The following is a 15,000-nucleotide window of genomic DNA, read 5'->3' as shown; positions in this document are numbered from 1 at the left end:
GACTTCCGTGAGCTCTCCGGCTTGCACCGAGACCCGAAGTCGACGTGCTAAGCACCACGGGACCCCTTTCGCCTGCAGGTCCCGAGCCGCCTTTATTTGCTGTTACGAGCATCGTGTGCCCCATACCTGCGTGACGAGCACCGCAGGGCGGCAGAGCCATCGCACTTGGCCGGGTGGCAGAGGAGGACCAGACTATTCACAGATAGCGGCCCAACGACTCCCAGAGCCGGTCGTGCGGCGCGCGAGGTCTGCTCTCTTCACAAGAGGCTTTATTAGGGAGTGCTAAGGCAAGGTTCTGTGCCCTCCACCCTCATCGCAACACCCATGGGAGCCTCCGGTCGTCAATAGACCGCCGCACCGGCCTCTGACTGACTCTCAGAATGGACGGAAAGAGCCGGGTAAGCCTTTCAAAAGATTCGACCACGTGCCGAAAACTTTAGACTTCCGTGAGCTCTCCGGCTTGCACCGAGACCCGAAGTCGACGTGCTAAGCACCACGGGACCCCTTTCGCCTGCAGGTCCCGAGCCGCCTTTATTTGCTGTTACGAGCATCGTGTGCCCCATACCTGCGTGACGAGCACCGCAGGGCGGCAGAGCCATCGCACTTGGCCGGGTGGCAGAGGAGGACCAGACTATTCACAGATAGCGGCCCAACGACTCCCAGAGCCGGTCGTGCGGCGCGCGAGGTCTGCTCTCATCACAAGAGGCTTTAGGGAGTGCTCAGGCAAGGGTCAGCCCGCAGCCTTCCTGGCAACACCCAGGGGAACCAGGCCACTCGCGTCTCTCGCCTTCATTTTCGACACGAGCGCCTGCGGAGGGCCACCACCCCCTCCGATTGTCAAGAGACCTCCGCACCGGCCTCTGACTTACTCTCAGAATGGACGGAAAGAGCCGGGTAAGCCTTTGAAAAGATTCGACCACGTGCCGAAAACTTTAGACTTCCGTGAGCTCTCCGGCTTGCACCGAGACCCGAAGTCGACGTGCTTAGCACCACGGGACCCCTTTCGCCTGCAGGTCCCGAGCCGCCTTTTATTTTTGTTACGAGTATCGTGTTCCCCAAACCTGGGTGACGAGCACCGCAGGGCGGCAGAGCCATCGCGCTTGTCCGGGTGGCAGAGGAGGACCAGACTATTCACAAATAGCGGCCCAACGACTCCCAGAGCCGGTCGTGCGGCAGGCGAGGTCTGCTCTCATCACAAGAGGCTTTAGGGAGTGCTCAGGCAACGGTCAGCCCGCAGCCTTCTTGGCAACACCCAAGGGAACCAGGCCACTCGCGTCTCTCGCCTTCATTTTGGACACGAGCGCCTGTGGAGGGACGGCCGGAGTCAACGTGGGGTTTGCCCGCCCTCCAATAGTGTCAAAAGACCGCCGCACAAGTCTCTGACTGACTCTTAGAACAGACAGAAAGAGTTTGTCAAATCTGTCAAAAAATTGACAAAGTGTCAAAAATTCGACTTCCAAGAGCTCTCCGGCATGCACTCATACCTGTCATTAAAGTGCTATGCCCGTGGAACCGTTTTTCGGATGCCTTTCAGAACGGTCCCGCGCCGCCATTTTGTTCTAAAAATCGTGTTCCCATATATCTCCGGGTACCCCGCCAACCTCACTGCGGAAAAACTACAAGTGGCACTGAATGGGTCTGAATTCCAAATTTGACTGCATCGGTCTGGAACTCGGTCCGGTCAAAACCGTTTGGATTTTTCTCGGTCCGGACTTCCGCGACAGACAAAGTTAAAGTTTTCGGGCTGCAGGCACAAAACGACAGCTGGCCATTTGCCGGGCTCAATTCACCCAATTCCTCCGGCACTTCGGAGCACATGTTCGGTGTAAGTTTGCGAATCTTTCCCGATGCTGCAGCATTTTCCTCCGCTGACACTTAGAATATTTTTCACACTTTGCTGAAAATTTTTCTAAGTGTTTTTTTCCAAGTTTTCCTGGTTACTGATTTCTTCTTTTTAAACATTTTTCTAAGTTTTTCTGGTTACTGATTTCTTCTTTTTAAACATTTTTCGCAGTTTGTCTGGTTACTGATTTCTTCTTTTTAAACATTTTTCGCCGTTTTTCTGGTTACTGATTTCTTCTTTTTAAACATTTTTCGCCGTTTTTCTGGTTACTCATTTCTTCTTTTTAAACATTTTTCTAAGTTTTTCTGGTTACTGATTTCTTCTTTTTAAACATTTTTCTAAGTTTTTCTGGTTACTCATTTCTTCTTTTTAAACATTTTTCTAAGTTTTTCTGGTTACTCACTTCTTCTTTTTAAACATTTTTCTAAGTTTTTCTGGTTACTGATTTCTTCTTTTTAAACATTTTTCGCCGTTTTTCTGGTTACTGATTTCTTCTTTTTAAACATTTTTCGCCGTTTTTCTGGTTACTGATTTCTTCTTTTTAAACATTTTTCTAAGTTTTTCTGGTTACTCATTTCTTCTTTTTAAACATTTTTCTAAGTTTTTCTGGTTACTGATTTCTTCTTTTTAAACATTTTTCTAAGTTTTTCTGGTTACTCATTTCTTCTTTTTAAACATTTTTCTAAGTTTTCCTGGTTACTCACTTCTTCTTTTTAAACATTTTTCTAAGTTTTTCTGGTTACTGATTTCTTCTTTTTAAACATTTTTCTAAGTTTTTCTGGTTACTCATTTCTTCTTTTTAAACATTTTTCTAAGTTTTTCTGGTTACTGACTTCTTCTTTTTAAACATTTTTCGCAGTTTGTCTGGTTACTGATTTCTTCTTTTTAAACATTTTTCGCCGTTTTTCTGGTTACTGATTTCTTCTTTTTAAACATTTTTCTAAGTTTTTCTGGTTACTCACTTCTTCTTTTTAAACATTTTTCTAAGTTTTCCTGGTTACTGATTTCTTCTTTTTAAACATTTTTCTAAGTTTTTCTGGTTACTGATTTCTTCTTTTTAAACATTTTTCTAAGTTTTTCTGGTTACTGATTTCTTCTTTTTAAACATTTTTCGCAGTTTGTCTGGTTAATGATTTCTTCTTTTTAAACATTTTTCTAAGTTTGTCTGGTTACTGATTTCTTCTTTTTAAACATTTTTCTAAGTTTTTCTGGTTACTCACTTCTTCTTTTTAAACATTTTTCTAAGTTTTCCTGGTTACTCATTTCTTCTTTTTAAACATTTTTCGCAGTTTTTCTGGTTACTGATTTCTTCTTTTTAAACATTTTTCTAAGTTTTCCTGGTTACTGATTTCTTCTTTTTAAACATTTTTCTAAGTTTTTCTGGTTACTGATTTCTTCTTTTTAAACATTTTTCTAAGTTTTTCTGGTTACTGATTTCTTCTTTTTAAACATTTTTCTAAGTTTTTCTGGTTACTCACTTCTTCTTTTTAAACATTTTTCTAAGTTTTTCTGGTTACTCACTTCTTCTTTTGAAACATTTTTCTAAGTTTTTCTGGTTACTGATTTCTTCTTTTTAAACATTTTTCTAAGTTTTTCTGGTTACTGATTTCTTCTTTTTAAACATTTTTCGCAGTTTGTCTGGTTACTGATTTCTTCTTTTTAAACATTTTTCGCCGTTTTTCTGGTTACTGATTTCTTCTTTTTAAACATTTTTCTAAGTTTTTCTGGTTACTCACTTCTTCTTTTTAAACATTTTTCTAAGTTTTTCTGGTTACTGATTTCTTCTTTTTAAACATTTTTCGCAGTTTTTCTGGTTACTGATTTCTTCTTTTTAAACATTTTTCTAAGTTTTTCTGGTTACTGATTTCTTCTTTTTAAACATTTTTCTAAGTTTTTCTGGTTACTCACTTCTTCTTTTTAAACATTTTTCTAAGTTTTCCTGGTTACTGATTTCTTCTTTTTAAACATTTTTCGCAGTTTGTCTGGTTACTGATTTCTTCTTTTTAAACATTTTTCGCAGTTTTTCTGGTTACTGATTTCTTCTTTTTAAACATTTTTCTAAGTTTTTCTGGTTACTGATTTCTTCTTTTTAAACATTTTTCTAAGTTTTTCTGGTTACTGATTTCTTCTTTTTAAACATTTTTCTAAGTTTTTCTGGTTACTCACTTCTTCTTTTTAAACATTTTTCTAAGTTTTTCTGGTTACTCACTTCTTCTTTTGAAACATTTTTCTAAGTTTTTCTGGTTACTGATTTCTTCTTTTTAAACATTTTTCGCAGTTTGTCTGGTTACTGATTTCTTCTTTTTAAACATTTTTCGCCGTTTTTCTGGTTACTGATTTCTTCTTTTTAAACATTTTTCTAAGTTTTTCTGGTTACTCACTTCTTCTTTTTAAACATTTTTCTAAGTTTTTCTGGTTACTGATTTCTTCTTTTTAAACATTTTTCGCAGTTTTTCTGGTTACTGATTTCTTCTTTTTAAACATTTTTCTAAGTTTTTCTGGTTACTGATTTCTTCTTTTTAAACATTTTTCTAAGTTTTTCTGGTTACTCACTTCTTCTTTTTAAACATTTTTCTAAGTTTTCCTGGTTACTGATTTCTTCTTTTTAAACATTTTTCGCAGTTTGTCTGGTTACTGATTTCTTCTTTTTAAACATTTTTCGCAGTTTTTCTGGTTACTGATTTCTTCTTTTTAAACATTTTTCTAAGTTTTTCTGGTTACTGATTTCTTCTTTTTAAACATTTTTCTAAGTTTTTCTGGTTACTCACTTCTTCTTTTTAAACATTTTTCGCAGTTTGTCTGGTTACTGATTTCTTCTTTTTAAACATTTTTCGCAGTTTTTCTGGTTACTGATTTCTTCTTTTTAAACATTTTTCGCAGTTTGTCTGGTTACTGATTTCTTCTTTTTAAACATTTTTCGCCGTTTTTCTGGTTACTGATTTCTTCTTTTTAAACATTTTTCTAAGTTTTTCTGGTTACTCACTTCTTCTTTTTAAACATTTTTCTAAGTTTTTCTGGTTACTGATTTCTTCTTTTTAAACATTTTTCGCAGTTTTTCTGGTTACTGATTTCTTCTTTTTAAACATTTTTCTAAGTTTTTCTGGTTACTGATTTCTTCTTTTTAAACATTTTTCTAAGTTTTTCTGGTTACTGACTTCTTCTTTTTAAACATTTTTCTAAGTTTTCCTGGTTACTGATTTCTTCTTTTTAAACATTTTTCGCAGTTTGTCTGGTTACTGATTTCTTCTTTTTAAACATTTTTCGCAGTTTTTCTGGTTACTGATTTCTTCTTTTTAAACATTTTTCTAAGTTTTTCTGGTTACTGATTTCTTCTTTTTAAACATTTTTCTAAGTTTTTCTGGTTACTCACTTCTTCTTTTTAAACATTTTTCTAAGTTTTTCTGGTTACTCACTTCTTCTTTTGAAACATTTTTCTAAGTTTTTCTGGTTACTGATTTCTTCTTTTTAAACATTTTTCTAAGTTTTTCTGGTTACTGATTTCTTCTTTTTAAACATTTTTCGCAGTTTGTCTGGTTACTGATTTCTTCTTTTTAAACATTTTTCGCAGTTTGTCTGGTTACTGATTTCTTCTTTTTAAACATTTTTCGCAGTTTTTCTGGTTACTGATTTCTTCTTTTTAAACATTTTTCTAAGTTTTTCTGGTTACTGATTTCTTCTTTTTAAACATTTTTCTAAGTTTTTCTGGTTACTCACTTCTTCTTTTTAAACATTTTTCTAAGTTTTTCTGGTTACTCACTTCTTCTTTTGAAACATTTTTCTAAGTTTTTCTGGTTACTGATTTCTTCTTTTTAAACATTTTTCTAAGTTTTTCTGGTTACTGATTTCTTCTTTTTAAACATTTTTCGCAGTTTGTCTGGTTACTGATTTCTTCTTTTTAAACATTTTTCGCCGTTTTTCTGGTTACTGATTTCTTCTTTTTAAACATTTTTCTAAGTTTTTCTGGTTACTCACTTCTTCTTTTTAAACATTTTTCTAAGTTTTTCTGGTTACTGATTTCTTCTTTTTAAACATTTTTCGCAGTTTTTCTGGTTACTGATTTCTTCTTTTTAAACATTTTTCTAAGTTTTTCTGGTTACTGATTTCTTCTTTTTAAACATTTTTCTAAGTTTTTCTGGTTACTCACTTCTTCTTTTTAAACATTTTTCTAAGTTTTCCTGGTTACTGATTTCTTCTTTTTAAACATTTTTCGCAGTTTGTCTGGTTACTGATTTCTTCTTTTTAAACATTTTTCGCAGTTTTTCTGGTTACTGATTTCTTCTTTTTAAACATTTTTCTAAGTTTTTCTGGTTACTCACTTCTTCTTTTATAACATTTTTCTAAGTTTTCCTGGTTACTGATTTCTTCTTTTTAAACATTTTTCTAAGTTTTCCTGGTTACTGATTTCTTCTTTTTAAACATTTTTCTAAGTTTTTCTGGTTACTCATTTCTTCTTTTTAAACATTTTTCGCAGTTTTTCTGGTTACTGATTTCTTCTTTTTAAACATTTTCCTAAGTTTTCCTGGTTACTGATTTCTTCTTTTTAAACATTTTTCTAAGTTTTCCTGGTTACTCATTTCTTCTTTTTGATCATTTTTCTAAGTTTTCCTGGTTACTGATTTCTTCGTTTTGAACATTTTTCTAAGTTTTCCTGGTTACTCACTTCTTCTTTTCAAACATTTTTCTTCGTTTTTCTGTTTACTCATTTAGCACTTTCAGGCACTTTCCGATCATTTCCTCGTTCCCGATTTCACCCTTTAAAACGCTTTCGGGCATTTCCCTAAGTTTTGCGGTTCACTCGTTTGGGACTCACTGACACCTTCTCTAGCTTCCCTGCTCACTTTTTTCGTACTGTTGAGAAAATTCGAACCCTTTCCTTAACTATGCCGGTTACTGACTTCACCGCTTCAGACCCTTGTCCCCGTAATGAAAGATACCATTTCCCACCGTGGGAAATGCACGAAAATCGGACTGAACACGGGGGAGGCTCCCCCCTCGAAGGCGAGACCGTCGGCAGAACCGCCGGGTCAAACCCGGCTGAGCTACCCGGCTTACAAGTCTCAAAGTCGGTATGAGCAGTCACGTCCACCCCCATTCCCTTTTGGACCACTTCCCACGGTTCCAAATGCATGAAAATCGGCCTGTACACGGGGGAGGCACCCGCCTCGAAGACGAGACCGTCGGCAGAACCGCCGGGTCAAACCCGGCTGAGCTACCCGGCTCGGAAGCGCCAAAGTCGGGTTGAGCAGTCACATTCACTCCCATCCCCTTTTGGGCAACTTCCCACGGTTGGAAATGCATGGAAATCGGACTGAACACGGGGGAGGCTCCCCCCTCGAAGGCGAGACCGTCGGCAGAACCGCCGGATCAAACCCGGCTGAGCTACCCGGCTTACAAGTCTCAAAGTCGGTATGAGCAGACACGTCCACCCCCATTCCCTTTTGGACCACTTCCCACGGTTCGAAATGCATGAAAATCGGCCTGTATACGGGGGAGGCACCCGCCTCGAAGACGAGACCGTCGGCAGAACCGCCGGGTCAAACCCGGCTGAGCTACCCGGCTCGGAAGCGCCAAAGTCGGGTTGAGCAGTCACATTCACTCCCATCCCCTTTTGGGCAACTTCCCACGGTTGGAAATGCATGGAAATCGGACTGAACACGGGGGAGGCTCCCCCCTCGAAGGCGAGACCGTCGGCAGAACCGCCGGATCAAACCCGGCTGAGCTACCCGGCTTACAAGTCTCAAAGTCGGTATGAGCAGACACGTCCACCCCCATTCCCTTTTGGACCACTTCCCACGGTTCGAAATGCATGAAAATCGGCCTGTATACGGGGGAGGCACCCGCCTCGAAGACGAGACCGTCGGCAGAACCGCCGGGTCAAACCCGGCCGGGCTACCCGGGTTAGAAGCCCTAGAGTCGGGTTGAGCAGTCACAATCACTCCCATCCCCTTTTGAACCTGTTCCCACCGTTGGAAATGCACGAAAATCGGCCTGTACACGGGGGAGGCTCCCCCCTCGAAGGCGAGACCGTCGGCAGAACCGCCGGGTCAAACCCGGCTGAGCTACCCGGCTTACAAGTCTCGAAGTCGGGTTGAGCAGTCACATTCACTCCCATCGACTTTTGGGCAACTTCCCACCGTTGCAAATGCATGAAAATCGGCCTGTACACGGGGGAGGCACCCGCCTCGAAGTCGAGACCGTCGGCAGAACCGCCGGGTCCAACCCGGCTGAGCTACCCGGCTTACAAGTCTCAAAGCCGGGTTGGGCAGTCACGTTCACCCCCATTCCCTTTTGGATCACTTCCCACGGTTCGAAATGCACGAAAACCGGCCTGTACACGGGGGAGGGTCCGCCCTCGAAGGCGAGACCGTCGGCAGAACCGCCGGGTCAAACCTGGCTGAGCTACCCGGCTTACAAGTCTCAAAGTCGGGTTGAGCAGTCACGTTCACTCCCATCGACTTTTAGACCACTTCCCACGGTTCGAAATGCACGAAAATCGGCCTGTACACGGGGGAGGCACCCGCCTCGAAGACGAGACCGTCGGCAGAACCGCCGGGTCAAACCCGGCCGAGCTACCCGGCTTAAAAGTCTCAAAGTCGGTATGAGCAGTCACATTCACCCCCATTCCCTTTTGGACCACTTCCCACGGTTGGAAATGCATGAAAATCGGCCTGGACACGGGGGAGGCTCCCCCCTCGATGACGAGACCGTCGGCAGAACCGCCGGAACAAACCCGGCTGAGCTACCCGGCTTACAAGTCTCAAAGTCGGTATGAGCAGACACGTCCACCCCCATTCCCTTTTGGACCACTTCCCACCGTTGGAAATGCACGAAAATCGGCCTGTACACGGGGGAGGCACCGGCCTCGAAGACGAGACCGTCGGCAGAACCGCCGGGTCAAACCCGGCTGAGCTACCCGGCTTACAAGTCTCAAAGTCGGGTTGAGCAGTCACATTCACTCCCATCGACTTTTGGGCAACTTCCCACGGTTCGAAATGCACAAGATTCGGCCTGAACACGGGGGACGCTCCCCCCTCGAAGGCGAGACCGTCGGCAGACCCGCCGGGTCAAACCCGGCTGAGCTACCCGGCTCGGAAGCGCCAAAGTCGGTATGAGCAGTCACGTTCACTCCCATCCCCTTTTGGACCGCTTCCCACGGTACGAAATGCATGAAAATCGGCCTGTACACGGGGGAGGCACCCGCCTCGAAGACGAGACCGTCGGCAGAACCGCCGGGTCAAACCCGGCTGAGCTACCCGGCTTACAAGTCTCAAAGTCGGGTTGAGCAGTCACATTCACTCCCATCGACTTTTGGGCAACTTCCCACGGTTCGAAATGCACAAAATTCGGCCTGAACACGGGGGACGCTCCCCCCTCGAAGGCGAGACCGTCGGCAGAACCGCCGGGTCAAACCCGGCTGAGCTACCCGGCTTAAAAGTCTCAAAGTCGGTATGAGCAGTCACATTCACCCCCATTCCCTTTTGGACCACTTCCCACGGTTGGAAATGCATGAAAATCGGCCTGGACACGGGGGAGGCTCCCCCCTCGATGACGAGACCGTCGGCAGAACCGCCGGAACAAACCCGGCTGAGCTACCCGGCTTACAAGTCTCAAAGTCGGTATGAGCAGACACGTCCACCCCCATTCCCTTTTGGACCACTTCCCACCGTTGGAAATGCACGAAAATCGGCCTGTACACGGGGGAGGCACCGGCCTCGAAGACGAGACCGTCGGCAGAACCGCCGGATCAAACCCGGCCGAGCTACCCGGGTTAGAAGCCTCAGAGTCGGGTTGAGCAGTCACGTCCACCCCCATTCCCTTTTGGACCACTTCCCACGGTTCGAAATGCACGAAAATCGGCCTGTACACGGGGGAGGGAGCCGCCTCGAAGACGAGACCGTCGGCAGAACCGCCGGTTCAAACCCGGCTGAGCTACCAGGCTCGGAAGCGCCAAAGTCGGGTTGAGCAGTCACATTCACTCCCATCCCCTTTTGGGCAACTTCCCACCGTTGCAAATGCATGAAAATCGGCCTGTACACGGGGGAGGGAGCCGCCTCGAAGACGAGACCGTCGGCAGAACCGCCGGATCAAACCCGGCTGAGCTACCAGGCTCGGAAGCGCCAAAGTCGGTATGAGCAGTCACATTCACTCCCATCCCCTTTTGGGCCACTTCCCACGGTTCGAAATGCACGAAAATCGGACTGAACACGGGGGAGGCTCCCCCCTCCAAAACGAGACCATCGGCAGAATCGACGGGTCAAACCCGGCCGAGCTACCCGGGTTAGAAGCCTCAAAGTCGGGTTGAGCAGTCACGTCCACCCCCATCCCCTTTTGGACCACTTCCCACGGTTCGAAATGCACGAAAATCGGCCTGTACACGGGGGAGGCACCCGCCTCGAAGACGAGACCGTCGGCAGACCCGCCGGATCAAACCCGGCCGAGCTACACGGCTTACAAGTCTCAATGTCGGTATGAGCAGTCACGTCCACCCCTATTCCCTTTTGGACCACTTCCCACGGTACGAAATGCATGAAAATCGGCCTGTACACGGGGGAGGCACCCGCCTCGAAGACGAGACCGTCGGCAGAACCGCCGGGTCAAACCCGGCTGAGCTACCCGGCTCGGAAGCGCCAAAGTCGGGTTGAGCAGTCACATTCACTCCCATCGACTTTTGGGCAACTTCCCACGGTTCGAAATGCACAAAATTCGGCCTGAACACGGGGGACGCTCCCCCCTCGAAGGCGAGACCGTCGGCAGAACCGCCGGGTCAAACCCGGCTGAGCTACCCGGGTCGGAAGCGCCAAGGTCGGTATGAGCAGTCACATTCACTCCCATCCCCTTTTGGACCGCTTCCCACGGTTTGAAATGCACGAAAATCGGCCTGTACACGGGGGAGGCTCCGCCCTCGAAGGCGAGACCGACGGCAGAACCGCCGGGTCAAACCCGGCCGGGCTACCCGGGTTAGAAGCCTCAGAGTCGGGTTGAGCAGTCACATTCACCCCCATCCCCTTTTGAACCTCTTCCCACCGTTGGAAATGCACGAAAATCGGCCTGTACACGGGGGAGGCGCCCCTCTCGAAGGCGAGACCGACGGCAGAACCGCCGGGTCAAACCCGGCCGAGCTACCCGGGTTAGAAGCCTCAGAGTCGGGTTGAGCAGTCACATTCACCCCCATTCCCTTTTGGACCACTTCCCACGGTACGAAATGCATGAAAATCGGCCTGTACACGGGGGAGGCACCCGCCTCGAAGACGAGACCGTCGGCAGAACCGCCGGGTCAAACCCGGCTGAGCTACCCGGGTCGGAAGCGCCAAGGTCGGTATGAGCAGTCACATTCACTCCCATCCCCTTTTGGACCGCTTCCCACGGTTTGAAATGCACGAAAATCGGCCTGTACACGGGGGAGGCTCCGCCCTCGAAGGCGAGACCGACGGCAGAACCGCCGGGTCAAACCCGGCCGGGCTACCCGGGTTAGAAGCCTCAGAGTCGGGTTGAGCAGTCACATTCACCCCCATCCCCTTTTGAACCTCTTCCCACCGTTGGAAATGCACGAAAATCGGCCTGTACACGGGGGAGGCCCCCCTCTCGAAGACGAGACCGTCGGCAGACCCGCCGGATCAAACCCGGCCGAGCTACACGGCTTACAAGTCTCGATGTCGGTATGAGCAGTCACGTCCACCCCCATTCCCTTTTGGACCACTTCCCACGGTACGAAATGCATGAAAATCGGCCTGTACACGGGGGAGGCACCCGCCTCGAAGACGAGACCGTCGGCAGAACCGCCGGGTCAAACCCGGCTGAGCTACCCGGCTCGGAAGCGCCAAAGTCGGGTTGAGCAGTCACATTCACTCCCATCCCCTTTTGGGCCACTTCCCACGGTTCGAAATGCATGAAAATCGGCCTGTACACGGGGGACGCTCCCCCCTCGAAGGCGAGGCCGTCGGCAGAACCGCCGGGTCAAACCCGGCTGAGCTACCCGGGTTAGATGCCTCAAAGTCGGGTTGAGCAGTCACATTCACCCCCATCCCCTTTCGGCCCCCTTCCCACGGTTGGAAATGCATGAAAATCGGCCTGTACACGGTGGGCGCTCCCCCCTCGAAGGTGAGACCTTCGGCAGAACCGCCGGGTCAAATCCTGCCGAGCTACCCGCGTTAGAGGTCTCAATGTCGGCTTCAGCAGTCACATTCAATCCCATTCCCGTTTGGACCTCTTCCCGCCGATGGAAATGCACAAAATTCGGCCTGAACACGCGGGACGCTCCCCCCTCGAAGGCGAGACCGTCGCCAGAACCGCCGGGTCAAATCCGGCTGAGCTACCCGCGTTACAGGTCTCAAAGTCGGGTTGAGCAGTCACGTTCACCCCCATCCCCTTTCGGACCCCTTCCCACGGTTGGAAATGCATGAAAATCGGCCTGTACACGGTGGGCGCTCCCCCCTCGAAGGTGAGACCTTCGGCAGAACCGCCGGGTCAAATCCGGCCGAGCTACCCGCGTTAGAGGTCTCAATGTCGGCTTCAGCAGTCACATTCAATCCCATTCCCGTTTGGACCTCTTCCCGCCGATGGAAATGCACAAAATTCGGCCTGAACACGCGGGAGGCTCCCCCCTCGAAGGTGAGACCTTCGGCAGAACCGCCGGGTCAAATCCGGCCGAGCTACCCGCGTTAGAGGTCTCAATGTCGGCTTCAGCAGTCACATTCAATCCCATTCCCGTTTGGACCTCTTCCCGCCGATGGAAATGCACAAAATTCGGCCTGAACACGCGGGACGCTCCCCCCTCGAAGGCGAGACCGTCGCCAGAACCGCCGGGTCAAATCCGGCCGAGCTACCCGCGTTAGAGGTCTCAATGTCGGCTTCAGCAGTCACATTCAATCCCATTCCCTTTTGGAACACTTCCCGCCGTTAACAATGCACGATATTCGGCCTGAACACGCGGGACGCTCCCCCCTCGAAGGTGAGACCTTCGGCAGAACCGCCGGGTCAAATCCTGCCGAGCTACCCGCGTTAGAGGTCTCAATGTCGGCTTCAGCAGTCACATTCAATCCCATTCCCGTTTGGACCTCTTCCCGCCGATGGAAATGCACAAAATTCGGCCTGAACACGCGGGGCGCTCCCCCCTCGAAGGCGAGACCGTCGCCAGAACCGCCGGGTCAAATCCGGCTGAGCTACCCGCGTTACAGGTCTCAAAGTCGGCTTCAGCAGTCACATTCAATCCCATTCCCTTTTGGAACACTTCCCGCCGTTAACAATGCACGATATTCGGACTGAACACGGGGGCCGGTCCGCCCTCGAAGTCAACACCGTCCGCAGAACCGCCGGGGCAAATCCGGCTGAGCTACCCCGCCCCCGAACACTCAAAGTCCCTCTGAAGCCTTGCATTCGCCTCCTTGGAAAATTGACGTCAAACATTACCAAAATCGGGGGCACGAGCACTAAAGCTAAGTCTCACCCTTTCCCTATCCCTAACCAGGAACCGAACGCCCACCCTCAGCCTCACACCAACGCCGGTGCCACTCCAGACAGACACACCCTTCAAAACCACACCCATCCGGCCATGCAACTCAAAAAGGGTCCAAATTCAGAAACACCCCCTTCAAAAGGCACTCCATCCTCGGCCACACCACCGGGACATGCTCCCCTCGGCGATAATTAAGCCCCCACCACTATTTGAAGCCAACCGCAGCCGCAACTCGAACGGAGAAATCAGTAACCAATTCAAAAATGCGCTTGGTTACTGATTTCTACTGAGCCGAAAAAATTCTAAGTGTCGGTGGTTACTGATTTATACCAACCCGAAAATATTCTAAGTGTCGGTGGTTACTGATTTATACCAACCCGAAAAAATTCTAAGTGTCAGTGGTTACTGATTTATACCAACTCGAAAAAATTCTAAGTGTCAGTGGTTACTGATTTATACCAACCCGAAAATATTCTAAGTGTCAGTGGTTACTGATTTGTACCGACCCGAAAATATTCTAAGTGTCAGTGGTTACTGATTTATACCAACCCGAAAAAATTCTAAGTGTCAGTGGTTACTGATTTATACCAAGTCGAAAAAATTCTAAGTGTCAGTGGTTACTGATTTATACCAACCCGAAAATATTCTAAGTGTCAGTGGTTACTGATTTATACCAACTCGAAAAAATTCTAAGTGTCAGTGGTTACTGATTTATACCGACCCGAAAAAATTCTAAGTGTCAGTGGTTACTGATTTATACCAACTCGAAAATATTCTAAGTGTCGGTGGTTACTGATTTATACCAACCCGAAAAAATTCTAAGTGTCAGTGGTTACTGATTTATACCAACTCGAAAAAATTCTAAGTGTCGGTGGTTACTGATTTATACCAACTCGAAAATATTCTAAGTGTCGGTGGTTACTGATTTATACCAACCCGAAAATATTCTAAGTGTCAGTGGTTACTGATTTATACCAACTCGAAAAAATTCTAAGTGTCAGTGGTTACTGATTTATACCAACTCGAAAATATTCTAAGTGTCGGTGGTTACTGATTTATACCAACCCGAAAATATTCTAAGTGTCAGTGGTTACTGATTTATACCAACTCGAAAAAATTCTAAGTGTCAGTGGTTACTGATTTATACCAACTCGAAAATATTCTAAGTGTCGGTGGTTACTGATTTATACCAACCCGAAAATATTCTAAGTGTCAGTGGTTACTGATTTGTACCGACCCGAAAAAATTCTAAGTGTCAGTGGTTACTGATTTATACCAACCCGAAAATATTCTAAGTGTCGGTGGTTACTGATTTATACCAACCCGAAAATATTCTAAGTGTCAGTGGTTACTGATTTATACCAACTCGAAAAAATTCTAAGTGTCAGTGGTTACTGATTTATACCAACTCGAAAATATTCTAAGTGTCAGTGGTTACTGATTTGTACCAACCCGAAAATATTCTAAGTGTCGGTGGTTACTGATTTATACCAACCCGAAAATATTCTAAGTGTCAGTGGTTACTGATTTATACCAACTCGAAAATATTCTAAGTGTCGGTGGTTACTGATTTATACCAACCCGAAAATATTCTAAGTGTCAGTGGTTACTGATTTATACCAAGTCGAAAATATTCTAAGTGTCAGTGGTTACTGATTTATACCAACTCGAAAAAATTCTAAGTGTCAGTGGTTACTGATTTATA

The sequence above is a fragment of the Chiloscyllium punctatum genome, unplaced genomic scaffold, assembly GCF_047496795.1.
Source record: "Chiloscyllium punctatum isolate Juve2018m unplaced genomic scaffold, sChiPun1.3 scaffold_1047, whole genome shotgun sequence".
In the NCBI taxonomy this organism is placed as follows: domain Eukaryota; kingdom Metazoa; phylum Chordata; class Chondrichthyes; order Orectolobiformes; family Hemiscylliidae; genus Chiloscyllium; species Chiloscyllium punctatum.
Note: the sequence above shows the minus strand (reverse complement) of the source record.